General features: G+C 41.8%; 2 pseudogenes; one reads left to right on the top strand and one right to left on the bottom strand.

Moving 5' to 3' along the window:
* Positions 1–484: 484 nt before the first annotated feature.
* LOC141025369 (small ribosomal subunit protein uS2m-like) lies at positions 485–2,301 on the bottom strand (annotated as a pseudogene).
* Positions 2,302–9,268: 6,967 nt separating this feature from the next.
* LOC109743011 (uncharacterized) lies at positions 9,269–11,762 on the top strand (annotated as a pseudogene).
* Positions 11,763–13,618: the final 1,856 nt, after the last annotated feature.

Genomic DNA, 13,618 nt, shown 5'->3' with positions numbered 1-13,618 from the left:
GCAGTCAAATTGACTTCCGCTGCTTGGGCGTAATGCCCGCCCCTGGTGTGGTGGAAAAAGCCTCGTTTTCTATTCCTTTTAAAGCCGCTGATGCGAGCTACCGAACAAACAAGATTAGTACAAAAAGCCACAACTAGCACTAGCTTTCGTGATTGCTTCTTTCTACCTTTCTCACTCCGCTAATTGCTCCTTCTCCAAAATATCACTACGGACAAGATGAGCTAATAGAAAAAGTTAGGGCAACAGATGATAGCGACTCGCCAGACTCGAACTGGCATAGGCGGATCGGATCAAACGAAATTAGCCTTTCTTCCATCAACAGGAATCGCTTTGATTTCACAGTTCAAGAGGATGGTGGGGGCAACCTCTCTACATCTGCGGGCCGGTAGGCCAGCCAAATAACTCTTCAAATGAAGAACTGATTACTCCACATGTATGAACTTATCATTCCCCGCCCTTGCCCATTATTTCTTTTTGTATCACGCTAGGACATTGCCTCTTTTTTTGAGGAAAAATATGGAAGTAGAATCTCCTCTCTTTTAGAGGCGTCTTCCAAATCCAATTTAAGATCAATGAGGTCTTTCAGAGAGCCACTGCTCTTTCCATTAAATTCTAGGATCTCTTTGATCCTATGCGCAAAAGCAAGGTGTGAGCCCGCGACCCCTTGATCGCTCTCAGAGTCAATCGGCCCAAACCGGGTTATGAGCTCAACGAAAAAAAGTATTTTTAGAAATTGCCTGCAAAACCGCCTTGCGAGCGTTAGCGTTAGCGCCATCTCCCGATGGATATTTTTTGCGCATCTCCAATAGCGCCTTGGCCCTATTTTCTTCTTCGTCTTTGGGGAAGAAGAAGAGGTGGAGTAGCATGCGGATCTCATCCCTCCTGCGGACTTCCCCGTACTCAAAGTGACTCTAAGAGACTGCGCTTCTCTACTAATCGCATTCTGTTCAAGAATCACTGTTTTCATGATCGAATGACGAAATAGATATACGAACTGTATAGGATCATTCGCTGGGATGGGATAAGTGATTCTTTTATAGGATTCCCATGGGATCGTAGAATCAACTAAGGATGGAATAGGTATTTGTGATCGATCAGCTTCCAGTATGACCGAAGACTTTCTATCTGCATTCAGAATAACCACACAATCAGGTTGTTGGTTCAACCCAAAATTGATCTTCTTCTTTCTTGAACGGATTTTTTTTTATTTGCAAAAGAATTGGTCAAAAACGCCCCGATCTTCCATTGAGAATCATTGAAACAATGAGAATTCACATTTCTTAAATAGCTCGCCATTTCTTCCGTTATCTCATAAATAAATAAATGATTGGTCTTTGAAAAAAAGGAACGACCTTTTTGACGACTGGGAGATCCTATAAAATGAAGAGCGTTTAGTAAACAAATCAGTGTCTTGTCTGAATCGAGAATAGCAATTCCATTTCTTGAAACACGGATATAGACTTTGAAATGGTGATCAGCTACCCGACGGCCGAGATGTGCATTCGTACAAACTAATTTAGTACAGACTATCGAAAGCATTGTCATTTTGCGATTTGAGTTCCGGAGATACATGTGGTAAGTTATGGGTAATGCGGGGGAACTTTAAGACGAGATAGAATACCTAATATGGGAGTGGTTTAAGTGAGAGAATAGCTCGGTTACCAAACCAACTGAGCTATTTGCCATGTTTTTGACAAATGACCTAACTTTGATGTGATGTGCCCGGCTAGCCCGGATCATTCTTAGAGCAGTCGAGGTTACCGGAATTACGGCCTTCCATACAAGAACTGGCACTATTGTAACTCGCTATGGGCCTCCTGCCTTCTCGAAAGAAACTGGCTTTTGAAGAAATTACTCTATTTTACGCATTTAGTTGAATTGGATTCAAAGAGCTCTATCGAGCAAGGAAGGAGTATACTATACTGTAGCTGGATAAGCTAGATACCAAAACTTTGATAAAGATTGAGGCAACCCATTTGAGGAAGAACCGGACGGACCCCTGTGGAGATGGCATAAACAATCCTTTGACGAACTTTCTGGTTAACATAGAATCTATGAGTTTTTTCTTCTAATTACTACTACTAACATTATTCAATCTGGTATCCAAGAATTTATTAAGCTCATCCCGCAAGCACATGTACACATCTTGGATTTTACCGTCTTAAGATGGAAGAAGATTCGTTCTCCTACCCATTTCTAAGTTAAGCAAGAGATAACTCATAATTTGATATGCACTCGCACTCGCATCTTGGGTCACTGGAACCTGATGATAATTACTCACTCCTTCATCCTGAGAAAGGATCTTGGCTATAAAAAAATGGATCACTAGCTTGCGCAGCAAATTGAATGAAACTTTCGTCCAAAGTAAACATTTCAGTCTGGTGTTCGTTATACCATTTAAGGGCATCATCTAAGTTCGAGAACTTTGGATACTTAAAGGCTGCAGCACATGCTAAGTATTGACTGAGATTCTTTTTTTCCGACAGGTGGTTTTGTGCTTGAGGTTGAGGATGATCGGCAGAAAAGAGTAATAAACTTTTTGACAAATCACGCTCATGAAAATGCAATACACCTGAACGGTAGATTCTACGACGGAAGTCCATGAATGCTGGCAAATAGAATTGATAACCTTCGTATGCTGACGCAAGTCTTATTACAAAATCTTCATAACTAGCCTGCTGCACCTGTTTTAATAATTTATTTAACAGTATGTTATAGCTACAAGCATTCTTAATACCTTTGACGTTATTGAAGTAGCACTCCCTCAATATGTCTGAGGCTTCTGTCGGATTCACACGAGCCAGAGCACTTGGTAAAAGAAGCCCACACTCAACTAAACATTGATGATTCTTTTCCAGAAATCTCAAGAGCCTTTTGTTTATTTCAAACGCTTGAGGCTGAAGCCCATTCAAAATATCACACATCTGCTTGTATTCTTTTTTATGTAACTTTATATAGAAGTGGTTTAAGTCATGGGAAGTGAATAGCCGAAAGTGATTCTAGATATCCCCCGTGGGTTTGCATAAGTAACCTCCTATCAGATCCGATAATGTATCAGGATCAGACCCCCTCTCTGCTGGTTGCCAATCCAAGGGTTTGCAAAGCATCGGAAGATTGAGTTTGATAGGGAGCAGATTTATGTTCAAATTGCACATAACATAACAAGAATTCTCTATATACCCTTGACCTTTCTTAAGAACCAGCACTGGATCTTCTTTTGTTACTCCCCTATCTGTTGATATATGTAGAACATTTCTTTCAATCATGAATTGGAGCAAGTATTTGCCGATATCATAATGACACTGAATTTTTTCCTTTTCTCTTTTTTGCTGGAACCTTTGGGCCGAACAACATCCTTAACTGATTCTACCTTACTAGTGAGTACTGCTTCCACCTTACCACTACCTGGTGCTTTGTATTGTAGAAACCTTGCTTGTTCTCGTACAGTTGAATTAAGTTGATCTATAAATCTAGCATCCTTAACTGTGGATGATTCCTGAAGAGTGTTGAATACCAAGCCTAGTACATGAATCATGATAGCCTCAAGCGTATAGATACCAAACATCTTAAGCATAGGTAAGCTACTTGGTAGGCAACCCTTTAGATATTGCTTAGCGTTAGGCTGATCTTTATTAATCAAGAACTTTACTATGTTAGGAGTTACTTTAAATAGATTATCCTCATCGAACTTCATTGTGCAATTTGCAATTTGATTCTGTAAATCTATTAATTCAGTATCGGAAAACACACCATTTTGATTCTTCTTTTCATTAATCAACAACTTTCTAACATAATATCCAACAACATTAGAAGTCTTTTTCGTTTTGTCAATATCCAACAACTTAGCGTAGTAATCGTTCCAGAACTCCTTAATAATACGTGCATTTTGCAAAGATTTCTCATTCTCAATGCTATCATCATATGTCTCGGAACAATAAAATAGAACCTGCATACTTTTATTTGTTACCCTTACTAAACCGCAGTAAGGATACGAATACGACTGAAATAAACTACTAGAATCTAAATATAAGGAAAGGATCAGAATAAGTACTAATGCTCTGTATAATACTTCTCCCCGAGCGATGGTTTAGCGGATTCGGAATTGTAACCAAGCATCCTGGGTTCTATAGCCGATTCAACACTAGAGCATGTAGCCGATCCTGGATACATAACTATATAAAGTGTGCAGTTTTGGATCTTTATTGGTAGCCAGTCTTCCACTTCTGCCTGTCCACTCCCATGCCTTTCTTGGTCGGACCAACCTAACCGGCGATTTCTGACAAGTCTTTCTGCTTAGAGCAAGAAGCGGAACCAAAATAAAGCTTTCTTTATTTTCATTTATGGATAACCAATCCATTTCCAATATAGTTGGGAGATTTTACCCAAGAAATGGGTACATAAAATGAAAAGATCGGAACATGGGAATAGATCTTATACCAATACTGACTACCCATTTCCATTGTTGTGCTTTCTAAAATGGCATACCTATACAAGGGTTCAAGTTTCGATCGATATTTGCGGAGTGGATCATCCCTCTCGAAAACGAAGATTTGAAGTTGTCCATAATTTACTGAGTACTCGGTATAACTCACGCATTCGTGTACAAACAAGTGCAGATGAAGTAACACGAATATCTCCGGTAGTCAGTCTATTTCCATCAGCCGGCCGGTGGGAGCGAGAAGTATGGGATATGTCTGGTGTTTCTTCCATCAATCATCTGGATTTACGCCATATATCAACAGATTATGGTTTCGAGGGTCATCCATTACGAAAAGACTTTCCTCTGAGTGGATATGTGGAAGTACACTATGATGATCCAGAGAAACGTGTGGTTTCTGAACCCATTGAGATGACCCAAGAATTTCGCTATTTCGATTTTGCTAGTCCTTGGGAACAGCGTAGCGACGGATAATTCCGAATCTACATAGGTCTAGTCCAGGGGACAAATCAATAGGAAATGCTATTTGCTTCTTAAGAATATTCCACCACCGACAGATCGAGTAAACAATACCTTCTATTTTAGGGCTATACCTGTAATTTATTGTGTTTTTGATATTATCCATCAAACCCATTACTGACAACCATGGTACACTAGTTTATGTAATCAATAACCTATGTATACCCTTTATTATTTAAGAATATTCGCAGAGAATATCCACAGCTGGGTTACACCAACTAGTTTGTGACTATGCTAATTTATTGGTTCTATCGAGCATATCTTTAATGATTTCAAACTAAAGCATACCTAATGCCTGCCCTGGATATGAAAAAGGGATTTGAGCCAGAAGAAGATGAGGATCTATCACCAGATGAGGAAATGGAAACAACTAAGTATTAGTTAGGTTTAGGTTCAGGAAATGGAAATGGTAACAGCGGCCCAAAAATGGTAAGGTTTTCTTTTCAAAGAAAAAGGAACGCAAAAGTTTTGCGAAATCCTTATCTTTCGGCTTTTTAAAGAAGATAGGCCATTACAAAAACAAGGTATAACAGTCGACTTTCCTATCAGGATTTTACAACCTGAATACCAAGGGACCACTATTACAAGAGAGCACAATAAGTAAATGCCGACGCCATCTTTGACTTTTTGGATGGTCGGCGAAGCCATAAACTCGATAACCAGCATCGCGGAGTCAAGCAATTCAACTAAATAGAATCCTAAAACAATCTTATTGCACACACGGGACCCACAACAATGAAATTCACACAAGCGGCAATCATCCGAGCAGAGAATGGAGAAGGGAAATATACATGAAATTGTTTTTTTTTCCGAATGAGAAAGCCTTTGGAAAACTCCTTGCAAATCTGTTTTTGCCGGGCACAATAGACATATCTGCTCAGTCACAACATAAGGAACCCCCAATGTTCCTCAAAGCCTACCCGGCCTGACAGGTTTAGTTGAATGATCTGATCCCGAAGCAAGCTTTCTACTTAAATTGCTATGACTGGCCAACTAATGATAGGACTACCTATCTTGATGCTTTGAATCTGTATTCAGAGCTTTTTTCCAACTACTGGGACTACTAATTTCAAGTACAAAGCTCTCCTATGAATATGCTACTGCTCTTACTTTCTACCGGAATCCGAGCATTGAAGCAAGCTCTTTATCGCACCATAACCGAGTCTCTCCTTGCAGCTCTGACCAATCCACCCGTCATTGCAAATAACTGCTCCTTACTCTTTGATTGTATGTCCATTTTTGCTTGAGATCTGGCTCACCGGATCTGGTACATGAAAAAGCCATTCCTTTTCGCTTTCCTTCAACCACTCAGTATACTTTTTTACTGGAAGAGTCAAGCGAAAGCAATTAGTTTAGAAGGAAGAGGAAGACCTAGGGGGCTTACGTCCTCATTTCACTCTTTTTGCTCCTGCGAGACATGACTCAACTACTTTTTACAATTGACAGGGTAGCCCGGAGGTCAGATGAAGGGTCTTCCCCATAAAGATAGATTAGTACTTGGAAGGTTCAGATGAAGGAAGGGCTGAAACAAGGCAAAAACTATTCAATGGGGTAAATAAATATGAGCAATCCGTGAGAATAGCAAACCCCTATCTCTTAAAAAGAAGAAGATAGATAGGTCCACAAGTTGAGATTGAGAAGTTCTAACTAATCAAGTAGGAGTTTACCCACGAGAGTCAGAGGCTGCATCATCAAAGGGGTATAGAAATAATTCAGAAGCACTATGGCCTGAAGCGAAGGGCAGGAACGAACGGAATCAATGTGTTCCAATTTATCTGGAGTAAGGACAGCAGCTGAGAAGGGACAAAAAATAGCGTAGACAAAAGGTAGGACCAGATCATGCGAAGAGTTCTTCGCCCTATTGATTAGGAATCTTGATCAGAAACCACCAGGCCATGTCTCCCGATAAAAGATGATCCCCACAATGGATGTCAGGCCTTGGCTTTATAAATTCTGATTGGATCCGCACTAGAGGATAAGAATACAGATAGGCTGACTAAGAAGATCTTCAAATTGTCTTTACCTGAAAAGATGAGTTATTCAAAGGAATACCTGAAGAATAGAATAGAATAGAATAAACACATGGCACAGCTGGGTGCTAGAATAGTAGTTGATAGAAGTTCTAGCCACTTAAAAAAAAGAACCACTGCTTAACTTAATTAGATCGTAGAAGATAAGCAAGCGGGTTCGAGCAGTTAGTCCTATTTGAAGGCAAGAAGTTCGGGTAGTAAGGGCTAGGTTTATATAGGGGCTATATTTTTGATAAACATATGGTCTTGCTCATTTCTCATCAAGGAATGGAGATTGGGTTGGTGTTTGGAAGGGGGATTCAGTAAACTGACCTTGGCCAGCAAGCAGAAAAAGGACTGACGTCTTGGGGCGCGCTAGCGCGCGTACTCTTCTTCCGCGAGACTCCATCCAAATCCACCACTTACTTGTTGGTTGGTGTTCCATTCTATTATCTTAGACTATGCTGCCTTCTTCAATTCCATTCTTCGTCTCCCTAGTCGAAGTCTTCTTCCTGGCCCAACCCAACATGCATTTTAGAGTGTCGTGCAAGGGCGATAGGCGCTCCGCCAGTCACGCATGATCGCCAGAGCCTTTCTTGGCTATGTAAATATAGGGCCGGAATAAGTGCAAGATCCTCAACAAAATGGATTAAGGTGGGCTTCGGATTTTTCATAATTTTTTTCTATCTTTTCATCAAGTTCTTGTTTGATCTGCCGCTATTATCACAATATCCCTCCTTTTAGGGTTAATGCTATCAATGGTGAATCGATCATTTGCTATCCTTTTTTTAGAAGAGCTTTTTTGAATGGAAGAAAAGTAATGAAAACGGCGATGGCTACTGAATAACCTCCTTTGAATTTTTTTATAATAAACCCTTTGACCTTTTTGTTCGTTCGCCAAATCTTCTTCAGTTCTATCCAAACTCGGTTTTGTCTGAATCTTTGTGGAAGAAGAAGCGGTTCGCCAGCCGCTACATCCAGGGATCCCACAAAATCATTAAACCTGGCGGCTGCTCGCTCTTTGATCAGTGATTCACCGGCCACTAGATCGATGAAGAATCTCTCAAAAATCCGCTTTTTGATCAGTGATTCACCAGCCACTACATTCTTGGATCCCACCTTATGCTCAAACCTGGTGGCTCGCTTGATTGGCAGTCCTGTAAGCTCATCTTGCATACAAATTTTGGGGGTACCAGGGCCTGCATCCACCAAGAACATTTCTTCCCTTAAGCGTAAGCGTAAAACTGAAGATTGTGAGGCGTTTCCACTACATAATAAGAAACTAGAATTAGATCTTGGAAATGATCGACTCCAATAGATGCTCATCATAAGCTTTTTTTTCTCCTATTCCTATTGATCAGAAGTATCCAGCAGCGCCACGCCAGAGTGACTTCCGAAGCGCTACGGACGGGAGAAATCCGGCAGCCAGTTGCTGGCTCTGAATAACCAGCCCAGCAAGAAGCTAAATTCTTCCATGACATAACATAATGGGGCGGGGTTGTGCGCGAGCCGAGTGACGTAGGTGCACAAGAGTACTTCGCGCCACAACCATCTCTTTTTTATAGGTTCTATGGACCGATGCCTCCTGCTTCATCTGGTAAAAAAGAGTCATAGATATGCCTGTAATTAGAAGGAAGAACCGCCATAAAAATCTTCCTCGTGTATCGTCTATAGCGGAACTATGAACGGGAGCTAGCAATCCGGACCGTATTGAAAAGGTTCCTAAGACACAGCATGGAAGAGTCAAAATATTCAGAAGCGAGGTCCAAAAATGAAGAAGGGGTAGAATTACTGAATGAATACGAGCTGTGGCTAATACCCGAGGCATAAAAGACGCATTTTTTATGAGATCCCGAAACCACCAGCCACCCCGACCTAATTCATGATGAGCCCACCAACTTCCTGGCGAGATGCCTACGGTTAAAAACAACCAACATGTCAACATCCAAATTCGAATTGGTTCCTGGTCCTGGTCAGAGACCACCGTGTTCGCGCCGGCGGTCCAACAAAGAGGCGAAGTAGTGGTGTCTTTCTTTCCATCACGAACGACACGCTTCGCCTGCTCCCTCCCTGTGTCCATTAGCGCTCCTGTCCAGAGCGAAGAGAAGGCGAAAAAGCGCCGCCGAAGCAGCATGAGCAGGCTTCTATTGCTACGCAACAATAGAGCAGGCGCGCCGCCCACAAAATGTTTGAATGATCGGGTAAAGAGCGAGCTTCTTATATGGGATCCGACGTATCCAGCAGAGCGAAGCAGCGTTCCATTCTTTTCGGCGGCATCCTTCCGCATTGGCGGTGAGTGGAGTGCCACAATCCCATTCATCATTTTTGATCTACATAACCCAAAGCCCATAGCACTGGCGACATCTCCGGCATAAATGCAAGGAGGATGTATAGCTGATATAGGATCTTGTGGAACTGGATTTCATTCTGCAAGCGGTTCGGTACGAACGAAGAAATTTCGAACAAAAGGATCGGAACTCACTGATAGGTAAGGAGAGAAAAACAAAGCAATGCCAAGAGCTCCGTCAATCCGTTGTTCATCGATAGACGAAGCTCTCTCTTTTTCATCTCGTGCAAGATGTAACAAAAGATTAGTCCTTTTTCCTTCTCGCGAACCACGGGAGCGCCCAGCGCCCAGAAGAGCAAAGCTCATTTTCAAAACAGGGTCAAGCGGCGCATTAAAAAGGGCTGGCCTGTTAAAAGGACGCTTACTTTGCGAACGAAGTTCAGAATCAACAAGGGTTCTCCGAACGAAGGGAGTGTACAACTGGGGCGCACCCCAACTTTTTTGTTGGAGAGATAGAATGAACTTCTTCACGAAGTTCGAGACAAAGGAAAAAATCAAAGTTTCTCCATAGGCTCTTCGTTTTGAGACATTATGGCTTTGGGGTCGACCCCGGTAACAAAAAAGGAATCCATAAAAACTTGGGATCCAACACCATGATAAAATACTACCCTCATGATTAGACCATGTCCCTGAGATTTGATAAAAAAAGGTGCATTAGCGGTTAATACGTTGTAATTAGATAAGTTATTTGGAATATGACGGAACGAAAGACCAAGGAAAGGAAGAAGAATGCACCAAAATGCAAGTGCTGCACCAAACGCTGGTGGTTGTTTCTTGTCGTAAGTGAATGCAACGAAAAGACCCGAAAATAACGAATAATGAGAAAATTCATTTATAGACATTTCGTGCTCATTTCCAAATTTATGCTTAGCTATTCCCATCATCCGGTAACCACAGGATGATCCCAATCTCCTTTTAGTAATAGATCTTTCTGTTTGATATGTCTCAGTCTCAGCGGCAAGGAAGAGAAAATGCATCGAGTCGTTTATCAAGAAAGTGGACGAGCATGGCGGTCCCTATATCTCTGAGGGGTGTACCACTTTTTTTTCAAGTCAGCTTAAGAGGATCAAAAGAGAAAGTCACTCTCCTTATTCTTGGCTAGTGGAATGGAAGCAAGACTCTTTCCTATACACTTTGCCGAGGGGAGAGAACTAAAAGATAACTCAAGCTAGACAGAAAGGTGCAAAAGTCCACAGTTTCTTAAGGATCCTGTAAGCAAGTAGGTTAAGATTGTCATTTAGCTTCAATTTCTTCAGTCTCACAAGCGGGTCCGCATGCAACAAAAGAAATTGTATTTTCCTACTACTCCGACCTTGCCCTGAAAGGATAAGGAAATTGGATAAGAGCGAGAGCTAGACTGACTGTTGGTCCAATGCTAGTGGAGGATTCAGACTCAGGTCCCCCTGTGGCGGCTACTCATAAGAAGATGAAGGATTGAAAGAGGACTAATCACCCCTCTGATTTGTGATCTTTTAATAGAAATAAAAAGCCTTCTCTCAGACTTAAAGGTAAATGAAAGCGGGATTTTTTTTCTCTCCTCTAAGCTAGCAGCAAGTCAAGTAATCTGAGAATGTTGCCCCCAATCCGTAGCTGAGGACGAACTCAACTCATAAGCTTTTTTTGAACCAAGCACCTGTTGTAGAAATGAAAAACCACCCACTAGCAGAGGCTGGAACAACCCATAGAAGTGTAGGGGCTGCTTCAACCAGGCGTACCCGTATTCATTGATTTACCTCCTCTAGGGAGTATTGAACGTGACAAATAGGTTATAGTTACACTCCTTAACTCCCTATTCGCGAGATATAAAAGCTAGCTAGTAAGAAGACTTTCCCTTCTTTTCTGGGAGGGTGAGAACTTGAAAGACTGACAGAGAAAAGGAAGAAAAGCGGCTAATGCTATCTAAACGATTATTTCAAAGTTTACCAAATTCGATCGTTCACGAGACAGGGGACTCTTTTAAATAAGACAGTGTATGGCTGCGAATAAGTCTATTCGGCAAGTCATAGAGAAGGACTGGATATAAGCTATTCCCCGGTTCTTCATTGGATCCTTTTAGTTTAATATTACTTTTTGGAAGCAATCTCATAATAATATGTATTAGGGACAACATTTAGGATAGCAAAAGCATTTTTGGAGCAAGAGGGATTACCTTCCAAATTCTTTTGTGATACCCTCTGTGTCTCCTTCTCCTGGATGATCAGCCCAGTGTCCTGAATCCTTGAGCTCTTCCTCATGGCTTTGACTGGTGAATTACATTTCATCTTATTTGCTGCTCTCTTAGTCCTTGGATATGATGTCTTCTGCCACTCTCCTTGGTGGCTATTCTCCACCATCTCAGTCCCCTCTGAGGTCAGCTGAATCTGATCAGTGGCTATCTCTGCCTAATCCACCAAGTGTGTACAAGACAAGATCTTTGTCTGTCACAGGTTCTCCTGCTGCTGCAAGTTGATCAGACTGGAATTTGATCTTGCGCAGATAATCTTGAGCAGTCTGGGATCCTTTCTTGATCATTTGGATCTGAATACGTAGCTCAATTATTTGAGCATTTGTCATACAGCCAAGACTTCCGTTTTTTTCTTCAGGTTTTCTCCCTTTTCTATGAAGGTTTGCTGCTCCGCCTGCACCAGTGAATTATTCTATTCTTCTCCTTTGGTTCAGTCTATGGGGAAATCAGAATTCACCATTGAATCATGTGGATCAGCTCCCTTACATAATAATATTTCACTGTATCAGCTACGAGGGGAAAATCTGAAAGACAGAGGATAGAGAGTGAGAGAAAGAGTGTGAGACTTGCGCCGCTCTCCATTTTGAGGGGATTTCGACGATTCTGGGGTGATTGAACTATTTTTACCTGTTCAATTTCTAACGAATCAAGATATCCTCTTGTTCCGGTATAAATAGTAGCTATCTGCTCTTCCACTGGGAGAGGATTTGCCTGGGATTGTTTAAGCAATTCCCTTAATCGTCGACCCCTTGCCAATTGATTCTGACTTGTTTTATCGAGAGCAGAGGCGAATAATAGGCTTGTCACTCTGCGAATTGAGCTAGTTCCAATCTGGATTTGCCAGCTACTTGTTTCATGGCTTTAATTTGAGCCGCGGATCCTACTCTGGAAACAGAAATACCCACATTAATAGCGGGTCGAATTCTGGCATGGAATAGATCCGCAGATAAGAATATTTGTCCATCTGTAATGGAGATTACATTAGTAGGAATATAGGCGGAAACGTCTCCAGATTGAGTCTCAACTATTGGTAAAGCGGTCATACTTCCTTCGCCTAAAAGAGAATTTAATTTAGCGGCTCTTTCTAAAAGGCGTGAATGCAAATAAAAAACATCCCCTGGATAAGCCTCACGGCCGGGAGGTCTTCTTAATAGAAGGGACATTTGGCGATAAGCTTGTGCCTGTTTGGAGAGATCATCATAAATTATTAAAGTATGCCGTTCGCGGTACATAAAATACTCAGCCAGGGCTGCTCCCGTATAAGGAGCGAGGTATTGTAATGTAGCAGGTGAATCCGCCATTTCAGCTACTACAATAGTGTATTCCATGGCCCCCTCCTCATGGAAAGTAGTTACTACTTGAGCTACGGAGGATGCTCTTTGACCGATAGCTACATAAACACATATTACACCTTGCCCTTTTTGATTGAGAATTGTATCTGTGGCTACTGCTGTTTTGCCAGTCTGTCTGTCCCCAATAATGAACTCTCGCTGACCGCGCCCTATAGGGATCATCGAATCGATAGCAATAAGCCCTGTTTGAAGAGGTTCGTATACGGAACGCCTGGAAATTCTACTTGGAGCAGGAGATTCAATTAAGCGAGATTCGGAAGCTACAATTTCGCCTCTCCCATCAATAGGTTTAGCCAGAGCATTTATAACACGACCCAAGTTATATATGCTCACGGGTATCTGAGCAATTCTTCCTGTTGCTTTTACAAAACTTCCCTCTTGATGCTAAACCATAGCTCTAACTGAGTCAAATTCCACAATTTCTAAGAACGATATGCTTTTTTTTCATTTTCCACTTTGAAAGCTTCTCTCAATCCCTCCCTAGTCCTTACATTCCTGGGCACAGGCTTACCTCGTTGACCGCCCACATTCATTCATTGTTCGTTCTGTTGTGGAATCGAACCACAGAGCTAGCGCAATTGGGATTTAGAGTCCCATGCGTGAAACTAAAGAGGATTTTCAGTCCTCTGGTCTACCAGCCAGAACCTAGAAGGACACTTCACACCCGATTTGACACAGCTAGATTGGAAACACTGCTTGTCAAGAGCACAGACCCCAGTATAGAATACT

Source organism: Aegilops tauschii, chromosome 6, assembly GCF_002575655.3.
Source record: "Aegilops tauschii subsp. strangulata cultivar AL8/78 chromosome 6, Aet v6.0, whole genome shotgun sequence".
Classification (NCBI taxonomy): domain Eukaryota; kingdom Viridiplantae; phylum Streptophyta; class Magnoliopsida; order Poales; family Poaceae; genus Aegilops; species Aegilops tauschii.
The sequence above is the reverse complement of the archived record's forward strand: the minus strand, read 5'-3'. Positions and strand labels throughout refer to the sequence as shown.